Source organism: Buteo buteo, chromosome 8 (assembly GCF_964188355.1).
Source record: "Buteo buteo chromosome 8, bButBut1.hap1.1, whole genome shotgun sequence".
Classification (NCBI taxonomy): Eukaryota; Metazoa; Chordata; class Aves; order Accipitriformes; family Accipitridae; genus Buteo; species Buteo buteo.
Window position 1 is genome coordinate 6,472,505 of NC_134178.1, and position 21,013 is coordinate 6,493,517.

At 36.4% G+C, this 21,013-nt stretch overlaps 1 protein-coding gene across 11 annotated transcripts in view; it reads right to left on the reverse strand.

Annotated features, from left to right (window-relative positions):
* DMD (dystrophin) overlaps window positions 1-21,013 on the reverse strand; it is a 1,298,312-nt gene that overhangs the window by 836,304 nt on the left and 440,995 nt on the right. The gene's annotated exons all lie outside the window — the stretch shown is intronic.

Sequence of the window (21,013 nt, forward strand, 5' to 3'; positions counted from 1 at the left end):
GCAATAAGTACCAGAAACTTTGCATGAACACAAAGACGATTTCAGTTTTTGCACATAACCATGATATACATCAGCACAAAAAGTGGTTTATCTGACTCAACATTTCAAGTCAATAACAATTTGTAAAAATGTAAGGCACATGGCAGCTCTTTGAAGTATGTACTTTGTTATTTGCCATTGACATTTACCTCCTACACTCAGTCTAGAGAATCAAGATGTAAAAAGACTGTTGTACAAGAACTTTATCGTTAATTCCGTAAGTGTTTTAACATGACCGCTGGCAGAAAGCCAAGAGCTATGAGTTTTTACTGTACTAGATCAATCCTGGCTTAGCTAAGATACCAGTATTTCAGATAAAGAAAAATAAAAAGGAAAAAGAAAAAGAAATCAATTAATAGATTCTGGCAGACTCAATAATGCTACAGGGTGGCATCTCATTCTCTCTTCCTACAATGCAGAATCCATGAGAGAAGGCACCTTATGTTAAAAACTTCACATATATTTGGAAATTAAGAAAAGATGTGCTATCAATATTTTTGGTTTGGCTTTCTGACCTATCTCCATACCTTTACTTGATACATTATGAAAGAGAGCTAAAGGTTTGGTTCTACTTAGAACTGGCTGGAAAAATGGCACATTCCCTCCAACATCCCCACCCCCATAAGATTTATTGTCTCTGTGGCCACAGTATGCAGGATATGCTCATTTAAAAAAAAAACAACCCAAAAAACCAAAAAAACAAACACAAACAAACAAAAAGGGCAAAAAATCAAAACAACAAACAATAAACAAACATGACACTTTCAAATCAAGTAACACTACAGCCCTTGGTCTCCACAGGCTTCACTTCTGTGATAGAATTGAGTCCAGCAAGTATTTTGCTATCACCATCTTCTTGTCTTCTTGTTAATATTTTAACACCATTTTGTTATACTCAGTGTCCACTAGTAATTGATGTTTACAAGAATATCCATGCCCTTATACAAGCAAGGATACACACTGAAAGAACATACATTATTGCCAGCTGTGATTTTTCCATTTCTTGTACATTATTTTCCTTTTCAAAATGTTCTGGTAATCAAATAGGCAAATACCTTATAATTTATCTATACAAAAATCTCACACAATAAATAAAAGCAAGTACCTTGCAAACAATATACACGCCAAAAATTGTTTACCCATTCTATCTGACAAATAACATGTACATATGCAGAATATGTCAGAATCCACCGGCAAATAGGAAAAGATTTAATTATATAATCACAACAAATAGCTAAACAACCATTGTTGCAAAGCCTGGAATATCAATCCGTCTCTCAAAAGTCGTTTTTTGCAGGCTCTTGAATTATCAGAGCAGGAATGACTTCTGCTATCCTGTCCTACACCTTTGCCTTCATATTTTTTTCTTTTGAAACCTAGTCTAATATATTGTCTTTACCACCTGTTAAGACTGATAGATATTTGAAGTCCTAGTAGTTAGGCAGTGAATAAATTTAAACCTAAGCACTTGCTTGCAGGAAAGTTCACTAATTCCTTGGAAATATGTCTGCTTTCATTTCTGTGGGCAAAATATCTGTCAAGCCAACCTACACCTTCTAAAAACTAATCGCCAACTCTTGGAAAACACAGAAGATGTTTAAGAAAATTAAATCAACATATGCAGACTATGCCATTTTTCAGATATTGGGTTTAAGAGAATAAGTAAAAACAAAGCAAGGAACTATCCAGGAATTTTTTTCAAAAACAAGGTATCTTCTCCAAATTCAGCTCAGAAGCAATGCTTTCTGAATATTTTCATCCATTTTCTTGACAATGGCCATCCAGGATAGCATTGGAAAGAATAAATAAGAATAAAAACAAATTAGACTACAAGTCAAAGGAGAGTTTAAAATGGGAAGCCTTATATGATTAGCACAAGTTATATTATCAACATGTTCATCAATCAAGAATCTGAAAGACTTTGGAGAGCTCTGAAAACCATTCTGGCTCTTTAACAAGATACAGTTATACAAAAGTATCAGAAAAGTTTCCAGCATGAATTTTCCAGCTATTGAGAGGAATTTTCTACTGTAGAAAACTTTATGCTGGCAGATTAATATTTTTCAGAAGAAAACAGTGTCTTTCTTGTACTCAAACTGAAATATGTCACATGAAGCATATCATTCACAGAACTAGTTTTTGATACATCTTGTGATCTGTGGGCTTACTTATTAAGACATGTGGTTTCTTTAAGCATCTTCTATAGTGGAAAAAACAAAACTCCTTTGTAGGATACAGAACAAGGCCCTGACTTTACATGCTCCCCCTGAAAAAAATATTCACACACTCTGACCATTTAGAGAGATTAGCCTCTCCAGGGGAGGTCTCCAGTCAAATTGAGAAAGAGAAATAAAACAAAACACTTCTTCTAACACACAGGCTGAAAAAACCTGATACTAAGCAGGCACCATAAGAGCTAGAATTCGACCATTTGAATGTACCATAACATCCTTTTCATCCAGAGACACAGGTACTTGGTAACAAGTCCCCAAAGAGCAGCAGGAATCTGGCTTCACCACAGAACATTAAAACCATGAAATAAACACCATCCACCCCTGTTTAAGTGCTACTGCCTTTAAATGGTTATTACAGGTTTAATTCAGGAAGCAATTTGCCTGAAAGTACACTACAACTTGATTTTTATTACCAAAAATTCTTCATTTTCTGATGAACATAACTACAAGTTTGATTGATTGTTGAGGATGGGCGACTACAAAAACCTGAAGTGTTCTGAAACCAACTCTTTCCTGTAGGATGCAGTGCCAAAAGAGTAAATAAATACTAATAAAAAGTCAAACTCTTCAAAAAGTGATCCCACAGCCAATTTTTATAAGCTTTGCAGTTCACAAGTGGTTTGTTCTTGCATCCATATGTTCTGTCAATGAGCAATTCCCTGCTAACATTCCCAGTTCTGGTGGAAAGAAGCATTTTTATGAGATGAGTGAAAGTGAGGATGATATAAACCACCCAAATAAGCTCCATATTAAAAAGTACTGTACAGGTCTACCAGCAAGAACAAAATCTAGCATTTTGTTACAGAGTGTTACATTATGTATATACAGCCACACGCAGAGTGCAAATTACAAGCATTCACGCAAATGCCGCTTCCAATTTTCAAATACATGTCTACTTACAGTATAGACATTCCAATTTATTAACTTTTTTTTTTCCTCAAAGCTTTGACCAAATAACAGTTCTGGCACTATTTGTGCTGATTCCACTCTTTATATCAAACTAGTAGCAAAGTAACTTTGAAAGAAGAAAGCTTAAATGCCTGCCACGTTGCCAGAAAGATTATATTACTGTACATAAATTGCTGATATGGTTTCTTTACATTGAGAGGCAAATTCTGAAACATACTTTTTTCCCTATACAGTGCTGAGAAGCAAGATAAGACTTGAGCCCTAAAAATACAAGAAATCCTTTCTTCTCAGAAGGAGGTAGGATTTTCATATAATCACAAAGTGGAAAACACAGAAAATGGTAACTTTTAAATCCTATACATCACCTCATACTGTTGGCTTCCATGACGACACTAATAATAAAAAATCCTAATATTTTAATATTAGTCGCTGCTGTCCCACATGAGATTTTAAAAACTACATTAAAAACACATTGCTTTCCCTTCCATAACACTGAAGGAGATTCTCAAATTTGATTTGAATTTTCAGAGATTACTCAGCTTTCCCCCCACCCCCTAATAAATGGAGGCTGTTGTTTTTAATGCTATCAAAGATATTTTTCACTTTAAGGGTTATTAATGATACTAACACAACATTAACATTTATTAGAATTTATACAAACAGTCCTACTGCTATCTCCAAATGCATCTGTTTAGAAAGGACTTAAAAGATGCACGGCAGATAAGCTAACTGCAGAAGCTCTCAGACTGAGGTAAGACAGAATCTAACTGATACATAAAAGATTAGTTTCTACAATGTAAACTCATTACAGGAGGGATTTCAATGTTTATACGGCAACTCCCACTGTGGCACCAACCTCAACTGCAGTATCCAAGATGAGGGCAAAGCAGAAGTATTTAAACACGTACAAAGACAACTTGCATGTTATTTTTATTTATTTTACCTTTTAGCCTCAAGAACAAGGGTGAACTTTTCAAAACACATTCAAATGCCTGTGATGATCCATCCGACAAGGCACACCAACACTTTGAATGAGCTTCCATAAAACCTAAGTCATGTATTTTGATCACGCTTTGATTTGGGTGAAACTAAAACTGCAGTTGAAATTGTATGAAAGTGTGTAAGACTGTACTAGTAAAAATGTAACTGCTTGATCTTAAATAGCATGAAAAACAAGGAAGATTTCATTCCCAGATGGATGCCTTAGAGTTGGCCCAGCATGGGTAAAGAGATCTTCAAAACGTTACCACCAAAACTAAGGAAAAAAAAAAGGGGGGGGGGGGGAATTGTAAACTTGGTAATTTGTACGCCAAATGCATATTTTTGGTCACTTACTAACACATGTATTTGCAGACATTAAGCTACGACAGAACCATGAGGCCTACCTTAGATTTGCTGTCACTGGTAACTTCTTAATTTCCTGATTGTGAAAGCATGAGACTAAATACAGTTTGTTTTTATTTGAACACCAAGAAACAAGTAAGATTATCACGCAAAGAATATAAGCTGTTTTTCTTAAATGTATAAAAAACTTCTCCCTCAGCTAGCACTTGGTCCCAAAACAATATTGTTCAGCAATCCATGTTTAGATTCAGACTATACTGATGGTAATGGTAATAGCAGAAACAAAATGGTGGTAATGGTTTACTCAACTGACACTGCTGCCACCAAGACCTCTAAGCAATAAAGACTCTGCAGTCTCTCAAAGGCCAGCCAGTAGCTGCAGTGTCTGCTCTGCAATTATTGACTTTTTTTTTTGCTTGGTTTTTAAACTTGTAATTATTTTCTACCCTGTTTTTGTACTCCATTAGTAGATTGCATGTTAAATTCAAAATGAAAGAAATCTTTATGAGTAGTCTCAAGGAATAGTGGTGGACTTGCAGACAGACAAAAATACATTAATTTATGAAATACTGTATAACTGTAAATATTGAAATGTGGAAATTTAAACTGACAATTCTTTAACAAAGTTAAAGAGCAGACAACTACTGTCCTTTTCCTGAAATGAATTCCTTAGTGCACTTGCAAGCAGAGGGGAAGATATTTAATTAAACAGAAATCTACGGGTCTACAGTCTCTTGGGGAGAAGACAGTCAAAATCTAAATAGGAAGGCTGTATCATGGCATTCAGCATGTTCCATTCCATGCTGGTATTAAGGGTGAATTAAAGTCCTCTTAGGAGAGAGGTAAATAACTCATTTAGCCTACAATCTTACATAATTTTTTTTCCCCCCTTTAAAAAGGCAACTGAATGGCTCCACTTCTTGCCAGTGATATAGACAAGCAATGAAAGTATTATTTGGAGCAGGACTGAGCAAAAGTCAAAATTCTTGGAAGGCTGTTCAGTGGCCTACACAAATAAGCATGGTGATCACAGTCTATTGTTTTGCAGAATAAAATTCACATTTTACAAAATGAACTGTGAGCAGAAGGCACAAAATACATACACATAATTGAAATGAGAGTGGAAACCTGAAGGACAGCCCAGTGGTGACCTATGCACAGATAGTGGCACTGTTGTTTTTCTTCCTTTCTGTAGATATGAATACCCACTCACCTAAAACTAGTATGAAACTCCCAGAAAAAAGTGCCATTAATTTTTCAGTAGACTTTTCCTTAAGAAAGTGTTTTAAACCTTACGGTCAAGGCCTACAGAATACTTTCAAAATGCTGACCACAGCCATCCTTTGTAGGCTGTATTGAATGAGGTCACAACAGCAGCATGAAGAAAATCTCTTCAGGAGATTAACACATTTCTGTTTGCCTTTCAGAATTACGAAGACAGGTCAGGATTTGTGGGATTAAAGTACTATGGGATTCAAGTGTACCTGGTATTAAAAAATTCAGTGGCAGTGAATACCTTTAATCTGTCTGAATGTCTGTTCTGATTTGCTGCATGAGTGTGAAGGAGTCTTGGACTAATATGCAAGCACTGTCCTAGTTGAGTGAACTTGACACTATCTCTGGTTTTGAAATCTGCAAAATCAGATTTAACACCTATGCTGAATAGTAAAGGTGATCCTTATTTTTCTTCAGTTTCCTTATAGTGTTAAACATTTATTCAATAACACCACAACCTTTGCACCCTAAGCTATATCTAGCATAGGCATGTTATTAGCAGCAAGGAGAGAGAGAGAAACAAATTAAGTCAAAATGGCAATGGAATAAAACACTGGTTTAAAAATGTGGGGGTGCATGTTAACATTTTTATCATGTGTTGTATATTACTATTTTTGTCAATGAGGAGTGAGCATGGCTCATCAATTTGCTGAAATAACAAATAAAAGGCAGCATTTACTTTTCTCACAACACTAATATACGTTGCTGAAAGCTGCAGTTCAGTTATTCAAAGCCCTCAAATGCAAATTCAGGGGGGAGGAAGGGTGAAAAGAAAACTGAAATCCACCCTACCACTTAGGTCCTACTGAAGAGTCCTGAAAATAAAGAAAGATGAGAGTTACGCTGACTGGTATCTAGAATCGGGAATAGTGTACCAAAACGGTAACATTAGCAGGCACCCAAACAGAACAGTAATTTTGCTAAAAATATTTGAGAGATCAACAAAAGGGCCAATGTTTCAAAATATTGTATGTTTTCTATTTTACTTTTATAAGTAATCAGCCTAGATAAGTTTTTACTCATTTCTCTCCTATCAATCCCTGTAAAGGTATATTTCATTCAGCATAGAAACTATGGCAATGATATTCAGACTGAAAAAGTATTTCTATTGTAAAGTTTCCCAAACCACTCTGTAGGTATTCTCCAAAAGCTAGATGGTATTGATTCCAGCTGAGTCCATATTATCAGTTACTGCAGTATCATGAAGATTTTGCATACTGAGACTAGCTGTACACACACAAAAAGTAAAAAATTGTCTTAAGAAGTTTAGCTCCAACCATGACTTGTTTACCTGCTGCACAATATATGCTTTGCTGATTCTGTGGTTGCAAGTATTGTGAAATATAATGGAAGAACTTGAAGAGTTAAGTCAGTATTAGCCAGTTCCAAAAGCCAGCATAACCAGTGGGCAAAAGCACATCAGTGCCAATTAATTAAAATAAATTGGACAACTCAAATGTATGAATTAACATTCAGCTTTGATAATTACATATATTATAAATTTTGATCAGACCGATTAAGAGAATTTATTTAGTATGTAACATGTTTTATAGCCAATAATTCTGAAAGATAGCTTGGAAAAAAAAAAAAGAGACAACCACAGTAACTAAAGATTTTATAATTTCTTATGGAAATAAATTCATTACTTTTATCTCATTGTAAAATCTATCATAAAATTAATATGATATAAGGTAAATGGAAAAGGGCAATAGAAATCTAAACAGACAACTCTGAATAAACAATAGAGAAAGCATTATGCATACTGGATGGGTGATACCATACTTAATAAGAGAAGATAATTGTTCTTCAAGTGCAGTCAAAAGCCACTGGACACATAGTATTCTTCTGAGATATTAGGTGTAAAATGAAACAGAATTAGAAGCATTTCATCTTTTACTAGTAAATTTTCCCAAAATGAAGCAATACACTACAGTTGGGATTAAATGATGAAATTGAGATCAGAGTCTCAAAGTTAAAAAGGCATTCAGAGTCTGTACTCAGTTTCAACCTATTTTTGTAAAGTATTTTGCAATGGCATGTATTACTTTCCTTGCTTTATTAGCATACGAGTATGTAATGGTATATGTTACATTCCTTGCTTTATTAGCATATGAATAAAATAAAGAAGGTTTTGCTACTTCTGTCTGAGATCTGAGGAGCAGATTGTTTTCCAGCTCTGATGTATTTATTTAGTAAAAGACAGAATTTCATTCTATAAACCCTATATTGCCCATACAGAAGCAAAGACCAGTGGATGCAAAGGGAAATAGGAATGCTGTCAGGACAGAAAAAAACTCTACTGTTCCTAACAGAGGGAAGCACCTCAGAACCTTCACTGGTATCTGCAGAAGTACAGGGATGCTGCTTTCCTTTCATTCTGATCTGAAATGGGAAACCCAAGTGATAAGATTTTGCATATAACCATAACTATTCCTACTTTAAAATGCTAAAAGAAAAGGTTAGAAGAGTTTCTTGTACATGCAGTAGGGGAAGGATTTCTAACTTTTGAGTGATTATTTCACTAAAAATGTAGCAAATAGATTAATTTGCTGATCTTTTTCTTTAGGCTGATCATGAGGACAACCTAGTCTAAAATATATCCTGCCAGCAGTTTTTAAAAATGCCAAGTTTTGATCAAATGATTATTCATTGTATGCATTCTATCCTCCAGCAAGTTATTTAAACATAACTGATTTGTAATTTAAGAAGAAAAACCTTAAATGTAATTATCTGAGGGAAAAGAACTGTTCACACTGGACGGTCAGAACATCTAAAGCCCACACTCAAAGGCATTTAATATTTTTTCAGCTGCAAACATCTGCTCATGTTTTGTGTGAGAACAAGTTTCTATTTGCATTTCTGGTGTGCTGTCATCAAGACAGTCTAGAAAAAATTATTTTGCAAATGTAAATTTTATCACTAGCAGGTCCTGAATTAGGGCCATGCTGAGTTTATTAGACCACATACTGGGATGCTGTTCTGCTTGGGGCATAGTAAGCTCTACTGTCCTACCCTCCCTTCACTTCATGATCAAGTTGTTAAATACATTCAGGAGAGATACTAGTGAATATAACTCCTACCAACAGCTTCTGTGACACAGTAATCTGTTTTGAGGTGAACTACTACACATTTTATTCTAATCTCTCCTCTTGCTGTCCACTTTATAATTTTCTTAGTGAAAACGTGTAATTAGTATAGTTCTACCTTTGTGTTCTGTACACTATCTTACCACGTGCTTTCTGTCTTTAAGGTATTAAAAGAAAAAAGGAGAAAAAAAATTGTTTCAGTCTCCTGCAAACTAGTTAGCAAACAGAACACCTGTCATCTGGAGAAGAAGGTGTAGGAAGGAGAAAATAGGGAAATAATTGCTTCACCAGAATCTGTGAAGGTTTAGAATGGAGAGTTCTCTTTGACTGTATGCCAATGAACTATATGTGAAGTGTCAAGAGCATTTCAGGATGTGAATGAATACTGGCGTGACAATACGAATAAATATGAGAACTTGTTTTGAGAAACCCCAAATAAATGCAATTTTATCTGTGGCTAGTGTAGGCAAAGTACTGAAATAAATTAAGGGCAAAGTAAGATACCTTGTAAGCACTACGTACTTTAAAGACCAAGAAATCAACATTTTAGTGGCCCCTATTTAAACAAGCAGCAGACACAAGCCTCAGCCTAGCCGATTAAACATAAGCGTATGTGACACTGACAAGCGTGGAGCAGCACGTGAGACCCTAAAGAGAAATGAAAATCCTACAGCTCAGTGGAGTCAAGCTGGGTTTGAGTATCTACAACACCTACTTCAAAAGTTCCCTGCGAGCTGGAATAGTTGTAAACATGCAACAACAGCAGCCAGATGTGACTGGGATGCCAACTGGTACATTATGTGTGTCAAATAAACATTAAAATATATATATATAGCAAATTTCAAATGTGCAATGCAATATATTAAATTTATTTCATATATGAAAAGAAAACCATAGCTATTAAAACATTAAGACAATTAGGGTCTAGTTGCTCTTATCCAGTCAGCAGAATAGCAGCATTGCAATGCTTTACTGTGTGCCTGGATAAAGGAAATCCTACAATACTTAGTATTGTATCAATTTCTTGACTAGAGAGTTCAAGTGTCCCTTGATGATTGGAAAGGCAAATTCTAAAGGAAGGGCCTACATGAGATTCCTGAAATCAGTTCTGCAGTACTGACTTGTTTATTAAACCTGTTTCTGACATCACTGTTAAAAGGTGTTCTCACATTTTTCTCAAATCAGAAGTATTAATTTTCTCCATGGTCTTCTGTCCCAGAAACAAATGGATAACATGATTTTAGTATTCACACAGCTGATTCTGGGAATGATTTATTACAACAGCAGTGTAGGAGCAAGTGAGAAAGTATCACAACATTGTCGTGGATGGCTTTATTAAATAACACTAATGGATTACCTACAGATGCTGCAGAAAACATGGGAGAGACCATCTGGACAGCCTTGTTGTGCTAGCCTTCAGCTCTTTCCATCCTTAAGCTGAAAAGACATGAATATGGGCTAAAAGAAGCTCCCTGAAAGTTCTGGTTCCTCCTTCCCTTCTCTAATTAAAAACAAAACAAAAACAAAAAACCAAAAACAATATCAAAACTAAACTAACCTGTCATAATCATTTCAAGGAATAATAGAAGTACACAAATAAGTGGGGGAAAATGATAAATGACTGCTCATGACTGATTAATAGCACTCAAGAGGTACACAGTTCTTGTTTCACTACTTGTGTCCCCATTCTACAATGACTTAATCATGCTTTTTTTGAAGCTCTGGCTGTTCATACTACTGGAAAAAAGTGGATTTTGAGATGCAAAAGCACACACTCTGTGGGATAAGATGGGAAGAAGAAATATACTTTGACCCCAATAGTACAGTTAACATCAATATAAATAAAGCCAATACTTCCATCATAATTTATTCATTCTTTAACAGTGAAATCTCCATTTACCCTTGCTTCCCCTAAAAGACCACCAAATGTTTTTAATGCTTTAAATACATCATCGTCCAGTCTGCCACCATCCACTTTGGAGCTAAATAAGCACTGTAGTACTTTGTGAACATAATGAGTGGCTGCGTGGCAGATTTTGAAGGCAGGTTAAGTCTGTCGAGAGACTAAGAAATGGTAATTTACTCTTTTCAAGAGTAAATTTTGACATTTTGAAGACCAAAGCTGATAAAATCAGTCCATAGATACTTTAACTAAGGAACGGAGAAAAAAGCTGTATTATTTGATTGGACAATGACTTCAAGTCACAAAGGTGGTATAGTCATGGATGAATGCAAATTTTGATCCAAAGAGTTATCATTTCTAGAACTGATACAAATTTTGGGATAGACTGAATGTAACCCCTATTCAGATTACAGGTGAATGCCAGTCTAAATAAAGCACAGCTTCTTTTAAGGCCCAAGTGGTGCATGTCCAGCTATGTCCAGCAACTGCAGACACAGCACATGAGATCAGATGTAGTCAGAACTGAAGCCTGTATCTCATGCATGTCATGATACTCACAAAATTACACTAGTTAAACTTTGTAGAATAGCTGCAACTACAGCAAATATATAAGGTATTCTGTACAACAGCATAACAGCATCTCCTGAAAATCTCTCATACTTCTGAGTATGTACTTCCAAATGGCAATTTCAAAAGATAAACCGGATTCATCTTCAAGAAACACAATATTGATTTTATTGCACAAACCATTAAATGATGTGATCTGGAATTCTATGTTCTTATTAGACATGCTCAAGAATGATAAACGAGAAGTGGAACAGAAAAGAGTTGTTAGCGTCAATTAGGAGACAATGTACAGAAGAATGAAAAGTTACTGAGAGTCTAGTCAAACAAAGACTGAGAGCAGGTCTGAGCATTCTTCATAAATATACCATGGGGCAAAAACAATCAGAGCAAAAAGCATCAAGTTCAAGGACAATGGTAGCACAAGAACAAAACAGAACAAAATAGACCTGAAGAAATATAGTCTGAAAATGTAGAAGAGTTTGTCACCTTCACGAAGTGAAGTTCTGAGAGAGGCAAAGGGATAGAAGCAAAGTATGCAACTGTCTATGACAGAACTTGAGCAATTTAGTAAAAGCATTATAATGAGACGTTTACCTGAAATTGCAGGTAACAGGACTCAGTGCATCATCAGGTCCCTCAGGTTCTGTTCCTCCCCCTCCTTTTACATTATAGTTAATGCTAATTATTTTTCAGCTATACATTTTTAATACAAGTTACTGCTATAGTTTCTTGGTTTTCTTCCTATGAACTCTACTCCCTTGATTTTTTTTTTTTTTTAATTATTCAATTATGGGGAAGCATGTGCATGCAATAATCCAGCAAAAACAACAATAAAAATAATGTGTCATGTCTGAGTATTAGAAACTCTGACAAAGCATGACACTAAAGAGGTGACAGGGCTTTTGCATATATAGCATACATATACATATTTACCAACTAATAGTACATCAACAGAGCATGTGAAACAAAGCTGGAGATTAATTAGTGCAGTCAATATAATGGAAATGGGAGTTAGGAACACATTACAACAACAAGTTTTATTACATATTTGTTATGTATTATGTTAATGAAGAAAATGCAATCAATTGTAAAAAAGGGTTTAGACGGGACTATGAAGCAACACAGCAAAAACTATCCAGGTTAAATCTAAACATTAGCTGGTGCAAGCTTCTAGCAGCATCTCACAGCAACATGTGATGAACTGACCCCAACCCCCATTCCCCGTCCTCCTGTGCTGCTCAGGGGGAAGAAGGAGAGAAAATTGGTAGTGGAGTTAAGCCTGAGAAGGGAGGGGTGGGGGGATGGTGTTTTGAGATTTAGGTTTTATTTCTCATTATCCTATTCTGATGTGATTGGTAATAAATTAAATTTCCCCAACTTGAGTCTGTTTTGCCTGTGATGGTAAATGGTGAGTGATCTCTCCCTGTCCTCATCTTGACCCACAAGCCTTTACTTTTATTTTCTCTCCCCTGTCCAGCTGAGGAGGGGAGTGACAGAGTGGCTTTGGTGGGCACCTTGGGTTCAGGCAGTGTCAACCCACCACACAGTCTTACTTTTCATGACAGTTAATTATTAACAGTTAAAGAAGTTTTGTCATGCCAGGCCTTAGTTTATGCTCTTTAAAACAAAATATATTTTTAAAGTCTGAAGAACTGAAATACAAACTTCTATTAGCATTTTGGGGGAAAAAAGTTTGTTAGAGGATATATTGGAAAGTTCTGCATGTTTGATTTCAAAATTGACTTCTCTAGGCTGAACAACTAAACAGACAAGCAATGCCACAGGTACAGGGCTCAAAGCCATAATGAGAATAACAACATTCATGATTACAGTAAACTGGGACAGAATCTAAATTATAAACAGGAGCAGTGCAGGCCAACACTTTATTTTTTAAAGTCTGTCTTTACTCTTTACCAGCACTAGTGAGACTTATCTTAGTCCAAACATAATGACAGTATTTAATGGTTATTAACTAAGAAAACATACATCATCTAAAAATTATGCAGAAGAGGTGGCCTTGGCAAAGAACTATGAATGCTCTGAAGACCTGAGATTAGGCTTTGAAACAGGGCCTACAACATCTAATAAATACCTGAATACAAGAAATACATGTCCAATCCTACTGAGAGATTTTTATTCTTTAAGCAGAGTACTGTCTTGCAGTAAATTACAAACAGATTGTATAACAAAGGTTACTCGTGTCTTTTCTCACTGACTTGTTTCTATTCATTAAAAAAAACAAACAGAAAACCCCCCAAAACCCCACAACTGAAAACCCCTCCAAAACTAAAAGAAAAACAAAGCAGCTCTCCAAACTGTAAACAATATGCAATGCTTTCTTCTTTACAAATAATCTAGTAAACATCCCAAAATAAATACAAGATGGCCCTAATTCTTCTTAGGTCATATTTATTTTGGGTCCTCATTTAACAGTGTAACTCCTGAAAAATCTTTGTGCCTGGCTGTGCAACTATATTCCCCTAAGCAGATGGGCAAGCTGGCCCAGCACTCTAAGAATTTAGCCCATCTCCAGAAAAAGGCAGTAATTACATTAAAAATGAGCCTGCAGGATTCAGACAGGAGAAGCATATGACACCAGTCACACAGAAGTGGCATGTTTCATTAACTTGCAACATTAATAGTTTAGTAATACATATTTTGGGCCCTCAAGAAACACGTTTCATGAAACAAGAAAGGTTCTAATGGCTTAGAAACCGCAGATTTCCAAGTCCAGAGCAACAGACTTGTTGGAGACTGAAGCGTTCAGTTTGTTTAAACGAATGGACACAGTAGCAACGGGGACCAAGTGCCTTCCCCACACTATTCCTTCCATTGAGCTCAAACTGACCAGAGACCCCAGCGTAGGCATACTAAGATCTTGTCAAATCTTAAGGCACAGATAAGGAGCGAACTGTATTTTAAACCTTTGAATAATTACCTGAAAACATGAAAACTTTATGCCACCTAATCAACAAAGCTATTCTGCAGATGTAGTTACAACAGCAAAAACGCATTCTTCTGCAAATCTGAGTCAAGGCACACCAGCAGACAAACATGATTGTTACATCTTCCAAAACTTTCTAGTATACCTAGACCCTTCCTTCCAGTCAGACTGCTCAGGTAAGTGAAATTAAAGACCATAGCAGCGGCATTGCAAAAAAAAATGTAGTGAGCAAGTTCCAAGTCTCTAGAACGTAACTGTATTTCTGAAAGCCCAGATGACTGTAAACATTACCCTGTTAATAAGGCACAATTAAGTCTCACCTACACTACAATTTTCAATTCAAAGGGCCGCAACTGTAGTATACATATGTCCTTACTCCCTATGTAAATTGTTACGACTTCCACTGAAACTTCAGTGCTAACAAGGATATTGTTTAACAAAGCAACTTGTAAAAAAGATATAAATATACAACACAAACATGAAATACCATACACCAGGATAAACAGAGGAAGATAAAGCAAGCAGAAGCAAAGAAAAATACTTACAAAAACATAGCGTCTGTGTGCTCCTAGCAAATAATGAATAGCGACAACTGATAGTGCATCATTACTGAAGCATGTTCAAAGATCTCACAGGTCAGGTTCTTTTTGTCATGTTTGTGTTCTATCATTAAATCTTAAAGTCTACCCAAATGTTACAGCTTTCTGAAGATACTGCTAGAGAAAGGATGAGGCAGATCAGTATCTCTGGGTAGCCTTTTAAAACAAATAGGTTTTATAAATGTATTTTTATTGCCTTTCTTTTATAAAATGTTAATATGCCACAGACAGTGATATTTTCTCATAAAAAAGGTCCCAGCCTTAGCAAGTTACCCAACAGAGAGTTATTGATTCAAGACAGAGTTTGATTTTCTGAAGTATTAATTGTTTCTTTTTTTAGTGCTGCACTGGGCATTGCACCAGATATTATTCAGGAGAATGTCCGGAGTAGAACATTATAAAGAAATTAGTTTAATGAGAATTAGAAATCCATAACAGACTTGTGAATTTGTTTCTCTCTTGTATGTGACCAGAGTAGTCAAATAATAAGGTAGTTGTAGTGGAGACCTTAAAACTTTCAGTAAACATCAAATAACTCAGGGATATACAATGAGGTGTCTCACCTCTAGGTCACTTCTTTGAATAAAACCCACGCAGTTAAGAATGGACAATCACTACCGCCCGAACATCTCATTACTGTTTGGTAGCCAATATGCAATAAGTCAATAGTGTCAGTGGAGTACATAAAAAAAAAAGGTTCTAATCCATCACACTTAAAGGGAATCTCAGCAGAGAGGAACATAGATATAAAGAAATGGTGATTCACGCCAGCTTTAGAACCTCCCCAGGTTATGTAATATGGAAGTTACGTTGTATATACAATCCAAAGATGAACTGACAGTCTTGGTCACCATAACAGTTCACAAAGTTAATTTATTAACAAGCCCAGTGATAATGTTCTGTTTCAGTTCTTGAAAATACAGTGCTGCTACATTGGCTGGTCTTCCCCTTCCCTTCCCAGAGTTTTGTCCAGCCCCTATTTTGCATGGAGCACAACCTCTCTTCCTCACTATATTTCCTGAAAGTCTATATCCGTCTACTGTGGCACTCCAGTCATGCGAGCAACCCCATCGTGACTCTGGAATCCCAGTGAGGTCACAGCTCTGCAACTGGGCATAGACTTCCAAGTTCCCGTTTCCCATGGCATGTGCATTTGTGCACTGATTTTAACGCAAAGAGGGTGAGAGCCGCCTCATCATGCTGTCTCCCAAACACTTCTTCACTGTCCCATGTGCCTTCCCTTCTCTTCAGATTATTGCAACACCTCCCTGACATAATTAAGTTAAAGCCCTTGTCACAAGGTTAGGAGCTCGTTCTCAAAGACATTCTTGTTCCACTTTGTCAGACAATCCTGTTCCTGTTCAGCAGGCCTTGTTCCTCAAAGAGAGCCCCACAGTGAAAGAAGCCAAAAGCCCTGTCTGTGACACCAGCTCTGCAGCCAAGTGGCGATCTGGAAATTTGTCTAGTCCTCCTTGAGCCTTTCCTCTTTACCGGCAGGACAGATGAGAACACCACCTGGGCCCCATGCCCTTCCTCCTCACCAGAGCTCTGTAGTCACTCTCCATACCCTCTAGGTCACACTGGCAGTACCACTGATGCCCAAATGAATGAGCAACAAAAGTAGCAGTCTGGGGGTCAGGCACATTTTGGGGATCTCTCTGCAGCCTCCTGGATCCAAGTGCCTGGCAAGCAGCAAGCCTCCCAAGACATCAATTCAGGTTGGCAGAGGAATGCCTCCATCTCCTGCAGGAGACACTCTCCAGTATCTATCACCCTTCCTTTCTTCTTCACCTTGGTTGAGGTGCAGAAGCCTCTGATGCCTCCTGTGACAAGAAGTCATCTTCCTCACCCGTTTCATGGGCTCTTTTTCAGGGGATAACCTTTCCAGGGATCATCTGGGAACTGGTGTGGGTTAGCTTGTGCAGTCTGCTGCAGGGTTTTGCTTCTGTCAGTTCTAACAATCAGCCTCTGGCTGCTCTTTTATCAGCTAGCATCTAAATATCTTATCTACAACTGCTGATCAGGGAGCACCAAGCCTCTATTCAATTGCTCAGGAAGGATCGATATAACCTGTGGGCAAAAGCACAATAAACAGAGGCAGCCAAAAAAGTCACCGCAGCTTCCAGACTTCCGAAGAACTTAAGAGTAATAAAAAAAAATAATTAGGGAACAGTAAATTCCCTCTTACATGAATAATCAGAATGTATATTCATGAACACTATTAAACATTTCCTGAATAGATAATGCATACCCTAGAGTTTTAGAAGAAATGGATAACAATCCTTACAAACATTAAAATTCATTCATAACTTGGATGGCATCTGATTTAATCCCGAATAACATTTTGACAAAATGAAGCACTACATAAAAACACAGTAGCCTCCACGAAACAGATCAATCCATAGCTATTTAACAGAGAAAGTTCACCATCCAGAGAAGCTTTCTAGTAAGGTTCCAGAGGAACCTATACCTAGGCAGGTGACAGGTATATATCTCCTAAAACCCAAGCCATAGCTCCAGTCAAAGGTAGGCTTAACAGAGTAAATTGCTAAATAAAATTCTTTTATCTGTAGCATGCATGAGGTCAGACCATGTGAACATAATATTTCAGTTTGGCCACACAATCTGTAAATCTACAAAAGAACTTGCAGTGATATAAAATACCAAAAATTCAGCATATTGCCAACACACATAAAGGATTAAACCCAACGAAAATACCAAAGCATTTCTATTATTATTCTGTGCATTATATATTGATATAGGGGTCAATAATACTGATTATATTCTAACATGTTTCTGATATAGCATATTTAAGAGGGAAAATAAAAAGTGATGAAGCACTCTGCTTTGATGGGGACAGTTTGTCCCTATGATCCAAGGAATTAATGGGAAACAAATCATGCATTGACTTCAAAGTGGATATTAGTAAGCACGTCCTGCAACAGGAAAGCTAGTCAAGAAAAGATTTTTCTCTTAATCTACAACTGTAGTTCTGGATAAGAAACCTTATATACATTTCTTCCTGGAAAGTAATCTAACAGGCTGATAATTTTTAAGCTCAACATGCAGTTTCACAACAGTTTTAGCCTTAAACCTTTGCTTAGGGAATGAAGCCAGGACAGTTTTCATAATTCCTACCTTTTAAATGTTGCACTATCCTTACTCTTCTTTGAGAAGGCACTGGCATTTACCTTGGCACATAAAGAGCAGATTCAGAAGCTAAACCATAATAAAATGAAATGCAAACAAACAAAAAATGCAAAAACAAACCTAAAATAAATATTTATCAACCAGTTTAGCTCTCTGAACCATTTCACCGTGGAATAATAGGGAGGAACAGTGCGGAAGGAAGGAAAGAGATCATTACAGAGCTGACTGGCTTAAATGCTGTGAAACCTTCCCTAAGGTTGCACTACCATTTCCCAGTTTCTGACTGAAATAAGGCTAGTGGGATTAAAACCATAAAGTTATAATTGTGATTCCACTTCTGTAATACCAAATTACAAGAAATGCAGTTATTAAACCCACTTATCATTAAGTTACTGACCAAATGAAAAAGAAATTAAAACCCATGGATTTTCTCCAAAATAAGCATTTTGTAAAAGCTACTGAAATTCAGTTAAGATTTTCGTAGCTCATCTTGTCCTCCAACACACCATAGAAGTGCCGTAACAGGCTGAAGTTACCAGATATGAGCATGCTCTCATTTTTTAGATATCAGACAAGGATTTTATTCCTTCTTTCAGCTCTTCACTTTTTTCCCCAATTTCATTGTGCACTATTTCTGTTGCAATTTTGTGTGAATGACTGTGAATGTGATTCTTCATGTTCCACATTAAACTATTTAAACACAGTAAAGTGTTAAAATTACTGTAAACACTTGTGGTGGCAGATGCTGACATTTTAAAATGGCACCTGGTGGACCAATTTCATAATTATTCATAATGAGCGGGAATGTGGCAGAACTGTTCTGAAGAGACTTCAGCACCACAATTTTCCTATGCTCTATGAAAAGTGGTTGCATTCAATAAATTGCCATACTGAGTTCTTGTTTCTTCCACCCCTGGCTTATGATATGGGGTGTACACACCCTGAGGATTTATGCACTGAAGCTAATTCATCGAGTTAAACAGCCATCAAAATCAGCACTGCTCTGAGCTTAACAATCTGCAACGGACTTATAAAGCATTCCGTAAGAATACTACTGACTGTTGAAGTAACACTCTCTTTTAGTTTTGCAATACAGCAAATTAATATAAGGTAACTGAAAGAGAAAGACAAACAGCCTTCTGGAAAAGGGGAAAAGTGAGCCATTACACTCTGCAGTACATTAACTGCTCTATTGGAGCAAGTAGCTTAATTTTTCTTCATTTCCTTATAATCAACAAGCAAGTCTCTGGATAAATAAAGGAAGTGGTGCTGCATATGCTTGGCTATCATTCCAGTCCACCCCAAAGCACTGGTATTCTCTGCTTTCTTGAGTCCCCACTCCCTGCTGTGCAGTAGAAACATTTTCTTCCATCCAGAACCACAGTGTCAAGAAAGCCTCAGAAAAACTTTCATATTCACCTACATAGTAACTAGTATCAAAACACATCTACTATAAAACACAAAAAAGTTAGTACAGGACTGTAATGCCAGGCTAACAAAGAATTTAGTTTTATCAATGGCAAAAATACTTCTCTAGTCTTTATTTTGCATGCAATTCTTGATACAAAAAAGCAGCCAACACTGTATCTCACCTAATATACCTCAGCCTTTGCAAAATATCATAAAACTTATTTAATACTATTGTGAAACCCAGAAGCTAGCAGAGAACATCTGAAAGCATGCCAAATGAATTCCAGAAGATAAAAATTAACACCAGTTGTGACTTAAAATGAAATCCCACCCATTCTCCCCTATTCCCTTCTTAAAATAAACTAAGGTTTTTGTATTAACTTGTGCCCATGACTTGAGTTTTCAGAATGTATTTATCAATGTACAAGCCTTTCCTTACCAAATTATTTCCATAATTGGTTTCTAGACTTCAGAACAACAACAAAAAAGTGTCTGTCAAAGACATCTGCCTTGACTGACAAAACACATTGGCTACAAACAAATCCCATGGACACAACACCAGTATGGTGTGCTTTCAATAAAAAAAGGAGGCAATTCCATTAACATGTAAATACTTCTAAGATGAAAGAAAATAATTTATTCTCTAAAAATGTGTTCTTATGCTATCGCATTTTTTATCCTTTCATTGATGAATTTTTCAGCCAACATAGTCCCCAAAAAGTTAATGGCAGCTCTTTCAGAGAGATGGTACATCTTGCTAGTTTTAAAGAACCTTCAAGACTTGGAAGCCCACTAACTCGCAAAGCCTCCATGCCACACAAGGAACAAATTCCATACAGACTAGAAACCTGTGTTTGCAAAAAGTAAACTCTTTACTTGAGCATCTCTGCTGCTGTAGTTCAATAGGTAAAATACCTATCTATATTCAGTATACTGGAGGTTCTTGGCATAAGAGCTTAGCAGCAATTTTTTCCTTTATTAGGCCCTGCTCAAAAAGCCATTATAGAGGTATGTGTTATGGCCCTCTAGGCACAAACTGCTCCATGACCTTAAAGAAATGAATCTCTGTTTTAGTTTTATATTCTAATTTTAGTCCAGGGAGCCAAGCACATATCACAGAGCTGTGTAAGATGCTAATAAAAAAAATTATAATTTAAGCCTTTCTTCCATTTCAAATGTAGACTTACATCAGTTGCAATAACCACCAACAAAAGCAAGAACGTAACTGTGACGTGACATGCAATTGCATATATTACCATGGCACAAAACAAGATACAATTTAAGCGTAAAATGCTTTGTTTTATTTCACATAATACTCTTTAGGATGTAAATACAGATATCTACAAATACATAAAAAAAGGTTTGACAACCACCCTACAAAACCTGAAGTTTTAACAATTAATAGCAGAAAAGCGTCTCATTTTTTCTTCACTTTAATCAAGTCATAACTAAAACAGATTATCATGTTTGTTTTGTTGTCTCTAAAGGGCTCAGAAAAGAAGCTATAGAAGAATCCCCCAGAATGGTACAAGTAACAGGTAATGAATTTGGAA